This window comes from Silene latifolia, chromosome X, assembly GCF_048544455.1.
Source record: "Silene latifolia isolate original U9 population chromosome X, ASM4854445v1, whole genome shotgun sequence".
In the NCBI taxonomy this organism is placed as follows: domain Eukaryota; kingdom Viridiplantae; phylum Streptophyta; class Magnoliopsida; order Caryophyllales; family Caryophyllaceae; genus Silene; species Silene latifolia.
The window spans coordinates 25,629,924-25,650,144 of record NC_133537.1 but is presented as its reverse complement, the minus strand read 5'-3'; positions in this window follow the sequence as shown (position 1 = coordinate 25,650,144).

The following is a 20,221-nucleotide window of genomic DNA, read 5'->3' as shown; positions in this document are numbered from 1 at the left end:
ATTGAAATTCTTCCGCATCCAAGTAAGTTTGCTAATCACCCCTTTTATTTAATCTGAATACTTAACATGCATGAGGTCTTGAGAATACTGTAATTCAAATCTGTTGAAAATCGTTACAGAACCCGTCAGTGGTATCAGAACGAACATGTATTGTTAAGTATTAGATTAAAAGGTCGCTCCTTAAGATATAATTGTTGTATCCATGTGTTTGTTCCATGATTGAAGAATTGGAGCTTTGAAATTGAATTTGTTCAATTAATGCAATTATTGTATGCTGTTAAACATTAAATTCAGGCTTGTATCGTAATATTTGATATTATGATGTTGTCCTTTAATTCGATTAAAAGAACTCTAATTTAATTGATTTTAACAAAGCCTTAATTTGTTGTTAGATGCCAATTTTAAGAGTGTTTTAAAATTTTCAATTTGATTGGATCTAATTAGAGTGTCGGATTGTGATGTTACAATAGTGTTTTTCGAGTGTAAGCGGCATTCTAAATAGGACTGGAAAACAGGGTCGGCGTTTTTAAGCCATATTCTGACGTCTTGATTGACTTTCAGGTCAATTTTGATTAAAAATTATGATTTTGATTTTTCATAATTTGGTTTTGGGTTTTAATCAATTTGATTGATTGATTGTTACAATGTTATATTGATTTATGTTTATATCTTATGATACGTATCATCTACCCATGTTATATGTTTTTACATAAAATGTTTAAAAACAAACAATTATGAATTGTAGACGATTATGAATCGTTTTTGGGTTCTTAACTTGACTTGTTCTAATTTACAAATGTTTGTATATTACTTTTTACATATGATGTTTAAATATTAATTGAAGCCTGATGTGTTGATTAGAACGGCTAGGTTCCCTTATACCCATTTCCTAAGAGAACTAGCGCCATGTTTAAGACTCGTGTCATGTATGACTCGATATTCCCTCAATTAAAATATTAAGTAATGCCTTTCCAAATTAATGACTATAAAATACTTATATCGTTGGAAGTATTGTCTGTTAAAGTAGAGTAATCCTTCTATATAAGTTGAACATGTGGGTAACAGTTACCCACACGTGAGATTTGGTTCACTTAACAAGATCATCAAAACAGTTTTGGACTTTGGGGCAAATAGTCAAGTCATATAAAATGTTACCTGACGACTAGGAGTCCCATTTGGTGCGATTGACATATGATGTCTACCTTGATATGTGTAATTTGAGCGATGAGTTAAAGCTCACTCAAGTTATATATGATTGGGGATTCTAGGATATTATGCACATATGAGAGTTGTGTGTGTAGTAAATCTTAAAATTGTTTAAGAATGTTGTACAAATTGTGTGTCTTAAATTGGTTAAGATAATAACAATGTATTAATATATCGATTTAGTTTTGCATATGTTGATAGTTGTAATTTATCATTGTTGTCATGTTTTTCCAGTGAGCTTGAATCGTTCAAATTCATAGATTGGTTTCTTTGAGAATTGTTCTCAATTAGGCAAAGTGAATTTTGTCTTCAAAAGAAATTTTACCAAACCATACTTAATGCTAATGTATAGTTTAGACTATATACCGAAAGTCATAAAGATGACTATTCGTACCATATGTGTCAATTGTTTAAAATAATGGAATTGTTCTCGCTTAGTGAGAAAAAATGTGGAATGATCCATTAGTCCACTTGTCATTGTTATGACATAATTATATTGATGATTTGGATTAATTGGATATCCTTCTCATCAAAGGTTGATGATTGAAATTGTTTCAGTTCTACCTTAAGTTATATTCAATTCATTGTGAATGATGCATGTAACTTAAGCGAATTTTTCACTTAGTGACAATTGAGTTTCATATCAAGAGAATCAAAAACTAATGTTATTTGAGTTCATCAGTAAAGAGACTTTGAGATATGAGTTTAGACACTGGTAATGGTGGAATGGACAATCGTTGTCAAGTCCAACCTGAAGATCAATGTCTAAACATGTATGGAAATCATATAGTGATTAACGTCATTATTATAATGACAGATAGCATTGAAAAGATAGCTTTTAGAAATGTCTTGAAGATCTGCGAAAGCTATTGAAGTATGACTTCTAAATGAAGTATGTAGGTTATAGAAGTAAAAGTTACTACGAATATTCTACTATAAGGTATAAGATACCAAAGATGGTATTTACATTATGAATGTAATGCCATGTGGAGTAGGATAATGGTAAAGAATGAAATAGATCTACGTATATAATGAGGAAATGTATTATGCGTAGAAGTTATTCATTTGAATGTTGTATTGTTCAAAACTAGATTTATTTGAATAATAGTTATTCTTACATTTGTCGTTAGAAAAATGTTAATTCTTTCATGTTTGGACATAAATTGAATTAATATTTTATAAAGAACAATTATTGTTCTCTTTCTTGTTAAGACAATTTTAGTTTTGTTCAATCGCATCTATGACATGAAATACAAAAAGGGTTAAAGTCTTATGACTCGAGTTTCACGCGCTTACAACATTGTCTTATGAGCCAAGAAACAAGAAACATTCAAAGAAGTTCCATGATGATGGAACTCTAACCCTTGTTGATTTGGATCAACTAAGGCAAGTGGATTTTGTTTAAATGGTGGAAAAACTGTAACGTGCCTCTAACTTGTTAAGAGGGCAACCGACTAGTTTGGTCATACATATTCAGATATGTGTGGATTAATTAAGTGATGTTGTTAAGGAATGAGATTCTAATACTTCATCATAATTACTATTTTCAGTAATTATGCATATGTTCATACGATGAACATTAGTCTGACCTTTTAAAAGGTTTACTTGAAATAGACTCGGACTGAAGTAAAGGTCAACTTAGGAAGACAATCAGTATTGCTCGATTTGATCGATATGGGAAACTTGAACCAAATGTTTATGATCAGCATAATAGTAATTAAATTGTTTCACTACTAGTCTTAAGAAGACAACCTAGTTTCATAGTAAGAATATTAGAGAAAAATTGTTTTTTCTTAAAGGACATCACTAACTAAAATTGGTTTGTGGTATTTTTGGAATGTCACAAAGATATAACTATGCAGGTTCATCCCAAATGGGAAATATCATACTAATTTTATTTTGATGGTGGTCTTTTTCTAAATGATAGTGGAATGTTATGTCTTATAAGATAATAAGAGTCGTATTTTGATATGGTTCTATCTATGATGATTCATGCAGATCTCGCTATTTTATACGCTCGAAATTATCTACATACACAATTTAAATTGTTTTCATCTAAGTCAATGAATATACATTACATATAAGATATGTAAAGGAATTGTTCCTATATAGTATTTTCTTAATATTTGAGATCTTTAAAACTTTTTTTCTGAAATTTAGACTCAAATTTGACATGTACTTTGTGGGATTATCCTAAGGTAGGATATTAATTCTACGTCCCATTCAATTACAAAGAGTTTGTTACTTGAAATGATTCTCAATAGGAATGTTGTCTCTAAAGAAACAGTGGGAGTAGAATATTCTTGAAAAGATCAAGATTCATAGGAATTCTCATCAAATGTTGATGGAGATGGCTAAGATCCATGAAGAGTCATGGATGTACCATTTATGAATAAGCCCGCATAAGTTTGACTTAAAGGAAGCAATAATGAGCTCCAACTCAAAAGGTGTAAAGTGGCTAGAGGCCATGAATCCAAAATGATTTCATGTATCATTACAAAGTTTTGGACTTAGGTTGATATCCCGATGGTGCTGTGACCATATAGAGTTTGGATTCTCCTAGCACATGTCAACATACATGAAATGAGATTTGACAGGTATACGTGAATAATGTAGTTTTCCTTAATGGAAATATGCAATAAGTTGTGTCAGACACACCTTGAGATTCACGTTATCAGAGTGTGCTAGGCAAGTGAGAAAGTTTTTGAAACGAGTATCCGGAGGTTTGAATTTTCGATCTCAATAAAATGATTCAGAAGTGTGTTGACTTATTTGAGATAAGGATAATTTTATATATACACAAAAGTTATGGGAGTATAATTCGCTTTTATGGTTTGGTATGTTAATGACATACATAGTAAGGAAACGACATTTTGTTGTCTCAATGAGACTTGCAAAGATGTTGTTTATGTACTCGTATGACGAGTGGATACCAATCTACTCTTGATGACTATTATGGACAACATGAGAAATAATCATTGTAAGTTGGTTACATTGATATCAATTTCAAATAGACAAGTATGCTTCCTGATTGTAATCTGGACACATTTTGTTTAAATGAAAGTAATTGTGTGCTGAAATGGTTTCAAGTACGACACTATGACTAATTTTACAACTAAAATGAGCACTTTGTTGCTTATGAAGCATCAAATAGAACGTGTGGTTTGGAAATCAAACATATACACAACTATATACTTTGTTGCTTATGAAGAAACAAAGAGTACATTTGATTTAAGAATCAAACGTGTTCTATTGATCTTACTTTATTCATATAAGTTAAGTTAAACATATGTAAGATAGTAATTGATGCAACGGCTGCATGTCCCATACAAAACCTCTTTCGCAATTATAATATGAAAATTCTTAGCACTGCGATTTGTATAAGACGCATTAGCGAGTGGTCTTGATACTACCAAGAGGTCTTTATTTTAGTGGGAGGTTATGTTCGATATGATTGATACGTTTGTATGACATGTTCTTTTGTATGATAAAAGGTTGATTTTGCATTTAATTATCGTATAATTGAATGTTTATCCTAAAATAGTATACATTGTTTAAACAGATCACCAAGTGCGTGACTTGGTTATGGAACTCTGTTTTGTAAGATAATGTATTTATATAAGTCTCTAATCAGGGCATAGTGAAAGGGACACTTATGTCTCGTAATGATTAGTTGTGAGTTGGTTGATGACTACGTTCCGTAAGTCATGATATTGAGATATCAAACCAGGCACATGGATACATGTTTGGAAGGTGTATTAGACTGACCCGTTAAAGAACTTTGTTAAGGTTTCGCTTAGTGTCAACAAAGTTTATTTCACCGTTTGGTAGTCTTTAGACCTGAGTCTTTGACTATTTTGTACATATGAAGTGCTAGTTTTGACATCATCAAACGTCAACCGTGACTGGTGGCTATAAAGGTGATGGTTGAACTTGTCATGGAATGTGTAATAGAATGTGGTTAGACAAAATGGTATTTGCTCCTCCTTTGAGAAAGGAGTTTATCATCTCCGGTCTCCCGAAGAGTGGGAATTGTATAAGTGCATGGCCATGCCCAGACGACGTGTTGTAACAATTCAACTCAGAGATTCGAGAAAAGAGATAGAGATTTATAGGGATGACACTTTTCCTACCCTATTCTCATCTGAAGAGATAGAAGCAAAGAAATTATGGTGCCTTATAGGACATAAGTGCAAGTGGGAGACTGAAAGAGTTAGTGTGCCCATATATCCGGAATATTGTATAACCAATTAATTCTATGTGGCTACAATGTTCTGATAGGAGCCGCTTGTAGTCTGACTCCTAAATGAGTTAGAATTCAGGTAGTATTAATTGGTCCTACAGGGTCACACACTAGATGAGTTTTGGGCAATTATAATTATGATAGATTAATTATTATAAAGGTAATAAGAATAATAAAAGATTATTCTATTAGACTTTCCTAAACCTAGATAGTCTAGGATTCTCCTTGAACTCCCTATATATAGAGATATAAGGGGAGATGTTTATATATCAGTTTTTTAAAAAGACAAAAATCTAAAGGGAGAAAGAGGGAAGAAAATTGCCTTTAAATTTGTACTAGCATACATGCTCATTTTGTGTGGATACCGTTAGAGGCGCAACACTTGGGGCGTTATTGTGAGATGGTCTCACAGATTATATTATTATTCAAGGAGCTGCGATTTGGGTTTTATTATACTTCTTATTATTAGCATATTGTTGGAATTCTTCCGCATCCAAGTAATTTTGCTAATTACCCCTTTTATTTATTCTTAATACTTAACATGCATGAGGTATTGGGAATACTGTAATTCAAATCTGTTGAAAATCGTTATAGAACTCGTCACCATGGTGGCATCTCAGGTCAGTGACTGGAGTGTCATCCTTGGATCCTACGCAGTCCATTCGCGTTCCTGGCTTGGAATTCATGGTTCATACATTTTCGGAGAGATTGATGAGGGAAGTGGGCTTAAGACAGAAAATCACAAAGCTAGACACTGTCCCTCAAACTGCCTTGGCACATACTTTAGAGTCTTGTCGGGAGCGGGCAATTTGTTGGGCCCAAAGGAATATGTGGTTCATATCTGTCCCGGTTCGCTCATTATGGGTATCTGACTCATATCTGTAATGGAGGAAAGCTAGTACCCCCGAGGAGCGTGAAAAACTAAGGAAGCACGAGCCTGTAGACTGCAAAATCCGTGAAGTGGCGAAGGAGAACCAAAGGTACTTGACTGAGGAAGAAGAAGAAGCCGGATATCGGGTTGTTCGTCCGTCGAAGAAACCAAAGTATGCTCCTACTGAGAAGATGGTGGTGGACCGAACCGCGAGAACGACCTTTGGTGATTAGGTCGGAGATAACGCAAGAGCGTCCCGCTTGTGGTCGAGACAAGAAATATGACAAGGGTGACAAAGGCAAGGGGAAAATGGAAGAATATCCTTAGTCATTTTATTAATAGTATTATTTATTATTATTTGAGTTGTAATAAATAGCGGGGTTTTTAGAATCCTAGCCTAGCATTTTAATTTCAGCATTTAAATTTATATGTATTTTGCGTATTATTATTATTTATGGAACAAAGAATAAAAGATTTATTAGTTAGGAAACTTTCATAAAATTCCTTTATTTATTCTTGTCAAATTTCAAATGCAAATGCAAATGTCCTTCCATTTACATTTTAAAAATGACGGGTTGTATCCTGTGAAGGATTGCCTACGTATTCATTAGAAAAAATGAAATCAAACCCTGTGCGCAGTTCGGGAAAATTTAAAAGAATAAATATTCGAAGCAAGAGCTTGTAATGAACTTAGAAAATAAGCATGTGCTTTACTTACTCCTAAAGAAGTGCAATTTAATTTATTTGATGATATGAGGATGTCAAAATGTCAAAACGCAAGAGCGAAATATCATGAGCTTTTAGTGGGCCAGGGGCCGGTTTTATTTCGTGTCGCACGAGCGGCACGTGGGTTACGCGAGGCGCGTTTTATCCTATTTCTAAAGGTAGTACCATTTCAATTGGTCTAGGTTGGTAGGGCTAGAAAACTCATTCCCGTCTAGGTCTGTGATCTTAACCGTACCTCCTGAAAGTATGGACTTGACCAAAAATGCTCCAGCCCAATTAGGCTTAAATTTTCCTCGTGGATCGACAGGTAGGAGAGCTCTGACTGACTTGAGTACTAAATCTCCTTCTTTGATATTTCTGGGTTTGACCCTTTTGTTAAAGGCTCGTTTGATGCATGCTTTATATGTCTGCACATTATGTAATGCGCGTAGCCTTCGTTCGTCCAAGAGGACGAGTTCGTCATACCCGTCTTTTTTCCAATAAGCTTCTGAAATTTCACTTTTTAGTAGAATGCGTAGAGATGGGATCTCTAGCTCCACTGGTTGTACAACTTCCATGCCGTAAGCCAAATAGAAAGGAGTAGCCCCAGTGGGCATCCTAACTGATGTGTGATATCCCCATAATGCTAAGGGTATTTTGCTAGGCCAATCGCGATAATTGTCGATCATTTTCTTAAGAATTGTGACGACATTCTCGTTAGCTGCCTATACCAAGCCATTAGTTTGAGGTCTGTATGGCGAGAAATGATGATGCTTGATCTTATATTTGGCTAGCAATTGTGCAGCTTCGGCCTGGAAATGTGATCTATTGTCACTGATGATTTCATGTGGGCAACCATATCGACAGATGAGATTGGTTTGTATGAACTTTGCCACATGTTTGGCTGTAAGGCTGGTGTAAGATGCTGCTTCGACCCATTTAGTAAAATAGTCGATGGCTACTAAAATAAAATAGTGGCCTCCTGTCCCAGCTGGAGTGATCTTCCCGATGATGTCTATTCCCCAAGCAGAAAATGGCCAAGGAGATGTCATGGTATATAGCATTGAAAGAGGAACATGTTGCACATTCCCGAAGATCTGGTAGTTGTGACAATGCCTAACATATTTGATGCAATCTGACTCCATTGTCGTCCAGTAATACCCTAGACGCGTAATCTTCTTTGCCATCATAGGTCCACTCATGTGAGGACCGCATTCTCCATCATGAACTTCTTCCATTATTTTATGTGCTTGTGAACGATCAAGATAATGCAGGACGACACCAAGAGGTGTTCTTTTGTACAACTCTCCCTGCATGAGGAGGTATTGAGAGGCAAGTAGGCGTATGACGCGTTGTCCCCTCTTATCCATATCTGGTGGGTATGTACCATTGAGCTTGAAATTGAGAATAGCTTGGAACAAAGGTTCCTATGGGTTTTCTTTTTCATCCGTGAGGAAGTGTACATAGGCTAGTTCTAATCGCCGTTCAATGCACAAGGGCATTTCAACCATGTCGTCTGGCATATTAATCAAGGATGCGAATTTTACAAGAGCGTCCGCAAACTAATTTTCTTCGCGAGGCAGGTGTAGGTAAGTAACTTGATCGAAGAATTGAGCGACTTGATCTATCCTAGCCTGATAGGGTGCTAGACTTTTACTTCAGATTTTCCAGGATCCAGTGATTTGGTTGATGATTAAAGATGAGTCGCCGTGAACTCGAAGATGCTTGATGCCTAAAATCACTACTGCTTGTAGACCAATGAGGCAAGCCTCATACTCTACTGCGTTATTTGTCACCTCGAAGTCGAGCTTGACAGAAAGTGGTGTATGCTCGCCTTCAGGAGAAATGAGCAAGACTCCTATTTTGAATCCTCTCAGATTGGATGCCCCATCAAAGTACAGATCCCAAGAATCCATACTGGTTTGTAGAATATCCTTATATGGGAACGACCATGTGTCTATTGCTTGCGTATCGTTGATTGGATTGTCTGCGAGGAATTCGGCCACTGCACGACCCTTTATGACTTTCAAGGGTACGTATTTGAGGTCAAATTCTGATAGCATTAAGGTCCATTTTGCTAAGCGTCCATTGAGAATGGGTTTCTCGAAGAGGTATTTGACGGGATCCATTTTAGAATACACCTTGACAGAGTAGCTAAGCATGTAATGTCGTAGCTTCTTTATTGCCCATACAAGAGCGAGGCATATCTTCTCAAGAGGTGTGTACTTACACTCGTACTATAAGAACTTCTTACCAAGGTAGTAAATAGCTCTCTCTTCCTTTCCAACAGTTTATGCGAGCATAGCCCCCATGACTGTTTCGGTGACTGTGAGATATAAACCAAGAGGTTGATCGCGTTGGGGAGGCATTAGCACGAGTGGCTTAGCCAGTATCTCCTTTATCCTGTCAAATGCCATTTGACAGTCTTCGTCCCATATGGTATGGTCCGTTTTCTTGAGCTTTTTGAAGATAGGCTCGCAGATCATAATCAGTTTCGATATGAATCGAATTATGTATTGGAACTTGCCCAAGAATCCTCTAACCTCCTTTTCTGTCTGGGGTTGTGGCATTTCAATTAATGCCTTGATCTTGGATGGATCAATTTTGATTCCCCTCTGGCTGAGGATGTATCCCAGAAGCTTGCCTGACGTTACTTCGAACGCACATTTCTAAGGATTGAGCCTCATGTTGTACTTGCGCAATCTGAGGAAGAATTTGCGAAGGTTATCGATGTGCCCTTTCCTATCCTTAGATTTGACAATCATATCATCTACGTACACCTCCACTTCTTTGTGCATCATGTCATGTAGTAAGGTAGTTGTAGTGCATTGGTATGTAGCCCCAGCATTGATTAGCCCGAATGGCATGATAGTATAACAGTACGTGCCCCACTGTGTGACGAAGGCTGTCTTGTGCATATCTTCTACGACCATTTTGATTTGGTTATACCCTGCATACCCGTACATGAAGGATAACAAAGCGTGATCTGCTGTATTGTCTACCAATATGTGGTAGAGGGAAGTCGTCTTTAAGACTCGCTTTGTTCAAATCTCTGAAATCAACACAAACCCGAATTCGCCCATCCTTTTTGGGTACGAGGACTATGTTAGCCACCCAGTCTGAATACTCGGAAACTTTGATGAATCCGGCTTTGAATTGCTTATCGACTTCATCTTTAATCTTAAGAACCCACTCTGTCCTCATCTGACGAAGCTTCTATTTTACAGGCTTGAAACATGGCTTGATTGGAATGCGATGTTCTGCAATATCCCTGTCAATCCCTGGCATGCCCTTATAAGACCAAGCAAAGACGTCTCTGAACTCCTGTAGGAGGTCGATGAAATTGGCCCTTTCAGTTGGGTCTAGGGTCATCCCTATCCTAAGTTCTTGGGGTTCTAATTCTGTCCCTACGTTGATAGGTTCAGTGTTTTCAATAGCTGGTGCCTCTTCCCCCTCTTCTAGTGTTTCTTTGATTATATAGAGAGGTAATTCGATTGAGTCTGGGTCAGGCTCATCCTCATTATCATCGTAAATAGAATTGCATTCAGAATAACACAAGGAGTAAGTAGAATCAGATTTATTCATATTAAAATTTGAAAACAGCTGAAACAAAAAAGCCATCTGCGCAGTAGTCAGTGGCGGTAAAGGGACAGTTGCTAGGACATTCCCCAAGCTACTATTACTAGGTGATGCTATGCTAGGAGAAACAGAAGGGTGGGGAGTGACGACAGGAGGAGACTCTCTAGTGACTTCTCTAGACTTAGGTTCCGATTCCGACTCTGGCTCTGACTCCGACTCTGATTCGAATTCATCATCTTTAGGTTCTTCTTTGAACATCTCTCCTTCTCCTGTAGTGACCTTGAAGGGCTTTCCTTGATTGTTGGTCCATTTGATCCACTTTCTCCATCCTTTCTGCTGATTTGAGTTGGTATCGGTGATCAATGCTGTAGGGTTGAAATGGTCGTCCTGAATTATCATGGTAATGATCTCATCCTGCGCTGCCCTGACGAATCGATCCTCTTCAAATAGAAGGCTAACAGCTTGTTCGTCGAGACAAGGTGTCTGACGAGCTTTAATGGTGGGAATCATTTCTGGAGGAATGAAGTAGCAATCATGGAAGAACTCGATTCCAGCTAGCTGAATGCCTTTGTATCTCAAAGGTTCGGGAAATGCATAAAACATTTCACAATCCCCTTCTCTGACGAAGTAACCATTTAATGTAGGGAGATAAGGTTTCATTTGGATTCCCTTTTTCTTGCGATTCCGAACTTGAGTAAGCATTTCAAGAGTTTTGGGTTTCGTGGGTTTGTACCCCAAGCCTAGTGGTATCTTTTGGGAGTCACACTCTTTAATAGGTGTAAAGGTACTCTCTCTGATAGGGTTTAACGACATTCCTGGGAAGTATCCCTGGGACTTGAGCATGTGGTTGACCACTAAGTTGGAGTATGGATCAAAATATAAGGGAGCCAGCTCGCTCTCTATAAGATTTATGATTTGAAACCCTCCAAGCTCATACACTGGATCTGCAATTACTTGGTTGCTTGACATTTTCTCTTTCACAGCCTTGATAAGTTACGAAGTGATCGTTACTACCTTGCCATCTAGAGGGATCTTGATTTTCTGGTGTAAGGTGGATGTTACTGCTTTGGAAGTGTGAATTCAGGGCCTACCCAAAAGTATATTGAAAGATGCCTCTATGTCCACTATCTGAAAATTAACCTTTCGCTCGATTGGCCCAGTGGCCACAGTAAGGTTGACTAGCCCCACTACTTTACGTTGCGTTCCATCGTACGCCCGAACGCCTTGGTTGGTAGGAGTCCAGTCTGATTCTTTCATGCCTAACTTCTATGTTGTTTTTAGTGGTATGACATTGACTGCGGAGCCATCATCCACCAAAGTCATTGGTATATTTTTCTTCAAGCATGTGACTGTAATGTATAGAGCAAGGTTATGAGTGACACCAAAGGGAGGCAAATCCTCATCTGAGAAAGTAACTGGGTTACTTAGCTTGACTGAGTCTTGGAAGACTAGGTTGACGACGTTGTCAGGTGTAGCGTTATGTGCCACGTTCAATTTGGCCAATGCTTCCAGTAAAGCCTGGCGATGAGGAAATGAACTTGCAACTAGTTGCCAGACTGAAAGATCAGCCTTTGTCTTTTGAAGTTGCTTTAATAAATGGTCAAGAGAAGTATCTTCGCCATCGTTGGGTGTGATGACATTGGTGTTAGTAGTAACTTGACCATTCGTTTTAGTGACATTTTGATATGGACGTCCTGAATGAGTAAGGTGGTCCACATCTTGATCTTCATTAGCCTGGACTAGAGGATGTATTGTGAGGTAAACATCTTCATCGTCAGCCTCCCAAACTCCATTGACAATACTGAGCTCTCTTAAGCTTATGATTTCAGCTTCTAGGCTGATTATTTGCTCGACTAGATCGTCGGTCACTGCGATCACTTCTTGCATTGTGGATTCTTGAGATAAAATTGGAACCACTGGCCTGTTTTCTCTAAGTATAATGCTTGGACTGCGTAGGGATGCCACTACAGCTTCTAGCTCTGAAACTTGCCTACTCACACTCCTTGCCCATGCGATAAAATCAGCGATAGTAGGAGAGATGGTGGAATAACTCTCCTCATTTTCTAGTTCATTGACCTCGTCTTCAGCTGGAGAAATGAGGTGTGAGCAATCCAGGGTGGATTCCTCAACTGTAATCATCAGAATTCCAAGAGGATTCTGAGTATTGTTAGGTTTACTAGCAGGAGGTATAGGCAGGCGCCCATCCTCAATCATATCCTGAATGGCATGTTTTAATTTGAAACATTTCTCTGTATTATGCCCTTTGCCTCTATGGTACTCGCGTTAGGCATTCTCATCCCAGAATTTAAACTTCTTCTCTGGGTCAGGTGTAGGTCCTATAGGTTGGAGCTTACCCTGTTTCATCAGTCTTTTTAGAGCGTTGGAGTATGAGTCACCAACGTTGATGAACTTCCTCTGCGGGCCATTCTTCTTAGTAGACGATTTGACAAGATTGACTTCGTCGGTCTTGCTAGTGGAGTCATAAGAACGGCTCGTTGTGCCTTGATACCTGCGACCTACCATTTTGGACAAGAGTCCTTTACGGATGTCGTCTTCAATTCTTGTGCCTAATACAGTTAAGTCCTTGAAAGACTTTATGTTTTAGTATCTTAGGTGGTTCGCATAGATTGGCCTTAAGTTTTCCACGAACTTTTCAACACGAGTAGCCTTGTCTGGGCGTTCGACGAGTTGTGTGCTAGTCTTTCTCCACCTACTTAGGAAGTCGGTGAATCCTTCTTTCTCATTTTGGGTAAGAACCTCTAGAGTACGCATATTGACTTGAATTTCAGCATTATTTGCGTACTGTTTGGTGAACTCAATTGCAGCATCATCCCAAGTAGCAATTTTTTTGTGCTCCAAAGAGTAGAACCATTGCTTAGGAATAGTATCGAGAGATGAAGGAAAGATCCTTTAGAACATCTCTGACTTGATGCCTTTGATAGACATATAATCTTTGAAGGCACGGATATGGTTTAACGGGTTTTCATGCCCCTTAAAATTCGGGATGTTAGTCATGTTGAAGTTAGTTGGTAGTTGAGCATTTACTGCCTCATATTTGCGATTGTTTTCCCTGTAGATGTCATCCCCCTTGAGGTACATTAGTTGCTCCTCCAAATATTGGAGTCGCTTTTCAGCTTCAGTAGGACCTGGTGGAAGATTGACTTCTGGTTGTCCAATAAAGGGTGGAATATTATCATGTATGACCATGTCTGGAATGGCATCCTCTGAAGGAGGAAGCCTAGCTTCTACAGCGACAATTCGACCTTCAATGGCATTAAGGCGAGCATAAGATTGGTCTTGGCTTGTTTGGAGATGAATGAGTGCAGCTAGGATTTGATCATTACTATTTATGGACGGCTGGGGTTGACCATTAATGCTTCCGTGACTAGTTCCCACCATTTTGGAACTGAGGATAAGAGATTGACGACGAATGAAAACACGATCGACCATTTTCGCACACTTACTCAAAAGGACTCGACTCGTGAAGTGGGCGTGTGCCACTGTGTCAAGTGATGTTTGAAAATGATAAATTTTGAAATGTTTATCCCAGACAACTGTAGTGTAGTCGTCGGAGTGCTTACTTGAAGTGAGGTTTGAAATGGGTTTGAGGCCCGAATTTTCACTCGACATTTGGACAGAGTTTCAGCTTATATTGCGCTATTTTAGGCCATTTTCGAAAATATTTACATTTTGGAAAATATTTTATTTTATAAAATTTCGTCATGGTTTTGTTTACAAAACGGTGATCACGTATACGGTACAAACATACATATGGGCATTATAACAGTATGCTGAGTGCATTTAAAGGGTTTTGGCTAAAAAGGTGGGTTGCCATACCAAGCAATCAAACCCTGGTCCGTGGAGAGGTTCGTGCCAAACATGAGTAAGGTCGGTTCCTAGTCCATTCCCTCGAGTAGTGAAAGCCCTCGAAACAAACATGAGAATGTACCATGGTATGGTTGACGTCAATCACTATCCATCCTTAGGCCCAGATAAGAATTTGGACTGTCCAGACGGGACGATTGGTCGAAAGGGTTGAGTTAAGCTTGGGAAGCCCGAATGAAACAACTTAAGAAGGTCGAGTAATGAAAACCGACAACTGTCTCGTATAAACTATTCCCTAACCTTGTTCAAGTTTCACCATGGGTAACACGTAAGTGTATCATCCCCAGCGGAGTCGCCAAATTGTGGACATGGGCCACCCGCGCCGCGTGCACCCGCGCGCTGGTTTCGAGGCGGCGACACTTCTCCCACGGAGCCTTGGGTTTGCCAAAGCACGTCATGGGCCGTTACCGATTGGTGAGGCGTTGAAACCGGTGAAAGGTTGAATAAGCCTTCATTTGTGGAGTCGCCACCAATTTTTATGTAAAATTGGAACCGTTCGAATACCGCGTGCCATGTCAAGACACAAAGTAGTGACATAGACACTAAGAACTCGTTACCCTTAGCATTTTATGTCTAGAATGACTCTCGAAGATGCCAATGGACACGGATGTCTAGAGATAACCGGAGTAAGGGGTGATGATACGTATCAGGAAGCTCTTTAATCAAACACCTAATCCCGCCCGCCTCGATAATGGCCTCTACTAATGATTAGGGAAATCATTCATATTTTATATGTCGTCGATGTAATGCATGCAATGCAAGAAACATAGATTAATCCTAGCATGTGAAATTAGACTATGTTGGTTAACACGTAATTTAGAAAACAATTGGGGTCGAAGTTGATGTTAGATTAAATTACATGTGGAACATACGTAAATAAATCATACATAAAAATAAATACGATAAATAAATTACAATAATTAAAAATTACAATAATTACAATGATTACAAAGCTTATTTGATCTATGTCAAAAGCACGCTCAAAATGGGATTTGAAGAAGAAAATAAAGAAAATATAATTAGAAATAAAAGTAAGAAAATACGTCAGATTAGGAGCGATAAAACGATTAATAGTTTATTTAAACCGTAATTAGAAGCTACGTCAAAGCGAGAAAGAGTTCAGGGACAGAAGCCATCCCAGAATAGGCGCAGCATCTGCTGCGTCCTCTGGAAGAGGCGCAGCTCTTCATGCGTCTGTTCTCCAGTTGGATTCTGTCTGTGAAATCAGAATCGCGGATTGTTAATGTTCATTGGTAAATTTAGGGTCGATTATTGATATTAGACTCAAGTAGAAGTGATTTAACAGATTACATGCATCTGGAACCGTCATAAAACGAATTAAAGGTGAGAATTTACAACGATTTACATAATCGTGACGCCGAACTCGTGTTGGATTTAACAAAGGAATAAACTTTGAACTTGAAAACGAAATTGATCAAATAAACTGAAATTAAACAAACTATGTACAAAAGACGAATTCCAGAGAACCGATATGAACGAATCGAGCCTCTAAAATCCGGGTTTGAATAAGATGACGAAAACCCGCAAATACTAATTATAAGGGATTTAAGTCGGAATTAAACGTTATAATTTGAAAGGATTAATAAAGACCTGTTTATATACTGATACGAACAAAAGAAGCGAAAGAAAAAAAAACGGAAAGTTGCAGAAGATCGAGGAAGAAGAAGAAGAGCAGGAGCAGCGACAGCCTGAGGAAGAGGCGCAACATATGCTGCGATTCTTCGAAGAGGCGCAGACGCTGCTGCGTTTCTTCTCGACGTCAGATGTAATACTCCGTATTTTATAAGAATAATTTATGTAATTTAATAATTGATTAAATGACATTTCTAATAGTCTTTACAAATAAGACGTTAATTAAATAATAAAGGAAGTAAGCAAGTCGGGAATTGGGTTTAGTTAATATTTGTGCTTTTGGCCGTGTGCCATTATTATATGGGCCGAAATTTATTGGTATAATATGGGTGTGATCGGGTTTTTGTATCGGGAATTTTATAATAAAATAATATGGGAATAATAATATATAAAAGTAATAATAATTATATTAATAGTAATAATAAAGTTATGGCAATAATAAATTAGTAAATATTGTATGAGGAAATCCAATTTATGGTAAGATTAACATATGTAATAATAATAATAATATAATGATAACTATTATAATAATAATTCCTATACTAATTAGAATAAGGTAAAATTATATAGTTTCCTAATTGACCTCGCATTCTCTATATTCCTACACTATAAATACCCTATTAAATCTAAGAAATAAATCACAAATTAAGAGGAGGAGCTTTTGGAGACGGAATTAGCAAGCGGTAATTAATAGGTGACGGTTTTGTTGAGAAACTTTAATTGTTGATTGGATTGCATAATTGGAATGCGTAATCGGAGTATTCGCTTGCCAGGTAGGATAATCTACTCAACTATATCTGGTTTTTCGTGTTTAATGCGTGGATGTTATTGGAAGGGTGATTGGTTTATGATTTCTTGTTCAATTAAGTTAATTGAGTGATTAATATTGTTGGTTGTTGGAGTTGTGCATATTATATACGATTATATTGTGGAACGGTTTATGAGAATTGGCCTGCCCCAGGCTTAGTCTCTGGTGGATAATGTGAGTGGTTATTGGACTGCCCCAGGCTTAGTCTCTGGTGGATAACGTGTGTGATTAATTGGAAGGCCCTAGGCTTAGTCTCTGGTGGATAAAGTGTGTGAGTATTTGGATTGCCCCAGGCTTAGTCTCTGGTGGATAACATGGATAGTTGATGTCGAGATGTGACATGTGAACAGTTGAGATTGGAATATTGATAGTTGTGGAAGATTGGTTGTTTTAAAGTATTTTATCCTACTCAACCTCGTGGTTGACTGTGTATTCGTGAACATCTGCGGCAAACCGTTTTATGAGGAGCAGATTTGACAGGTACTAAAGATTAGCTGACTCGGGAGCATTGGGATGAGAGCTTGACTTGGACCATAGTTGAAGTCTAGATCATATAGAATAATTATATCACTTTATTTATTTCCGCTACGAGTTGTAAATATTTTATATTAAGTTTTAGTTGATTAAATTTGTAATAAACATGTAATCGTTAAAGTTTTAATTTAAAGTACTTTGGTTTGTTGTACTTTGTTATTCACTACCTCGGGAAACCGAGATGGTAACAGTCCTATTTATTTGGGAATGTTTAGCTAAAGGCTCCCGAATAAATGGGGGTGTTACATCAGATCTCCACTGTTTTGTAAATACGGTTTTAAAAGATGGTTTTTAAGACGGTTTTGAACGTGCTTTTGATATAAACCTTACATTAATGATACAAAATAAAAGTACAATAAATAAAATAGTATTTTACACCCTCAGACTTACATGTTTGACGAGACAAGATTGACTAAAGTTATCATTTAGTGATTGCTCGACTCGAATATGCGAATATGAAAGTGCCCTTGTTAAAGGTTTTAAAAGAATGATTAGATTGATTAAGTGGAGTTGGTCAAATTGGTCGGTCTATGCAACATGACTGGAACTCAGAATGATCTGAGCTTACGTGGTCGATTGATCAAGCACGTAGGCGTCGAAAGCAAAAGCGTGGCCTAGAATGCAAAGAGAGAAGAGAAGGGCAGACACTAGTGTGCCAAATATGGAGACCGAAGGTCTCTATTTATACTAAACCTGTGGAGGAGTTTAGGAATGACACGGATACGGAAACAAATCACGGAAATATTCTGGAAAGCGTGGAAAGAGGGCTGGCGATGAGGCGCAGCAGCCACTGTGACTCTTGGAAGAGGCGCAACACCTGCTGCGTCATTTCCCCAGAGGTTTCCTCCTCAGCAAGAAAGATTTCCGCGTTTTTTATGAAATTTCGGTAGTTATACACTTCCTTATTCCGTGAAACACAATATACGGAAGATATTTCCTTAAAATATATCAAATTTATTTAGGAATAAATATCCAGAGAATTCTAAAACATTCTGGAACATTCCGACTCGGCATTTAATCGGTTTTTTAGAAAATGAAGCGGTTTTTGACCCGGACTCCAAATGAACTCTAATTACTGTCAAAACGACCGTATCGGTGCGTAGATGACGACCATGAGGTTGACTCGATATTTTGAGCTATCACTTGTCGATGAACGTACGAACTATCATAAAATCATTCTGCGTATCAAACATGCGGCCCAATCATCACTAGGTGGTTGGTGGAGGTGCAGAAATGAGGTATCTACATAATTATTTCTTCAATTTGAAATATAATATAAAAATTATACTTGTGAACTTCAATCAAATTTATATAATTCGATAATGGAACACGAAATAAAATGATATTCAAATTGCATAAACGATAATGTCAACAATACATAATGATTTTCAAATACAACAAAAGACAATAAAATGATCATGCTTCGAGATAAGGGACTTCTACATCAACCCAGAGAATCTGCAAAACAAATAAACAATAAGAGATAAAAAGAGATATTAGATAGGTTCACATAATACGCATGTCCTCCAAAAGAATTAATTTATTATTACCACACATAATACAGTAATTGTACTATTTGATGAAGATGGTAGGATCTTTGCTGTTTCCTCCGTTCATATACCAACAGAGGCAGTGCCTCTTAATATCTAAATCACCTTGACTAATGACTTGTGTTCCTAGCCGGAGTTTATAAATCAGAGTTTGATCATAAACTCTGTCAAGCCTAAGACCATCTATTCCAATGAGGAACCATTTTGTCCAGGATTTAGAAACCTCGACCATATTGTTCTTATCTTCTACCTCCAACTTATCAAAAACTCCATCCCGCATAATCACTTCCATATTGAGAATTATGTTACAACTTTGATTTCTCCTTACATCATCTTCTTCAACTGCATGGCTATGTTTAAATAGCCATTCCATTGCACTTTTTTGCTCCTTCACATGATTTTCCTTGAACGACTTCCTATCTTCATCCATTATGTCTAACTGGATAATTGGACATTCGTCACTGTCGACATTGAACATCATTTGGAAAGCTAGCTGATAATATATTTAATTTGGATATAATATTAGGGTAGATATGTGGAGTTAATAATAAAGTGTGGGTTATGAAACTCTTTAATAGGAAGATGAACAAGGTTACATTATATATAACTATTAAATTGTTCTGACGATTAATAAGTTCGGTTACTAGGGTTTCTACGGTTAAGATAACTATTTTTAATTATATTAAAATAAATTATAGAAAATAATGATTTATAACTGAGCTCAACCTAATTTGAGCTAATTCCGAGAATGAGCTAAAGTAACATCACATATATATGATTATTATAATGTTGGTACCCTTGAGCCGGTTTCATCGTTGTTAAGAGGGTAATATGATTCTCGTGTAGGTAATCCCTCTACAGGTTGGTACCGGACATTGTCCAAAGTAGTGTATATGTGAACCCCATACTCCATAGTACTTTATATGTGATCGAGGATTGTAACTTCACATATAGATGATTACTACAATGTTGGCACTCTTGAGCCGGTTTCATCGTTGTTAGGAGGGTAATACGATTCTCGTGTAGGTAATCCCTCTACAGGTTGGTACCGGATATTGTCCAAAGTAGTGTATATGGGAACCCCATACTCCATAATACTTCATATTTGAGGATTGTAACTTCACATATAAATGATTACTACAATGTTGCCACCCTTGAGCCAGTTTCATCGTTGTTAAGAGGGTAAT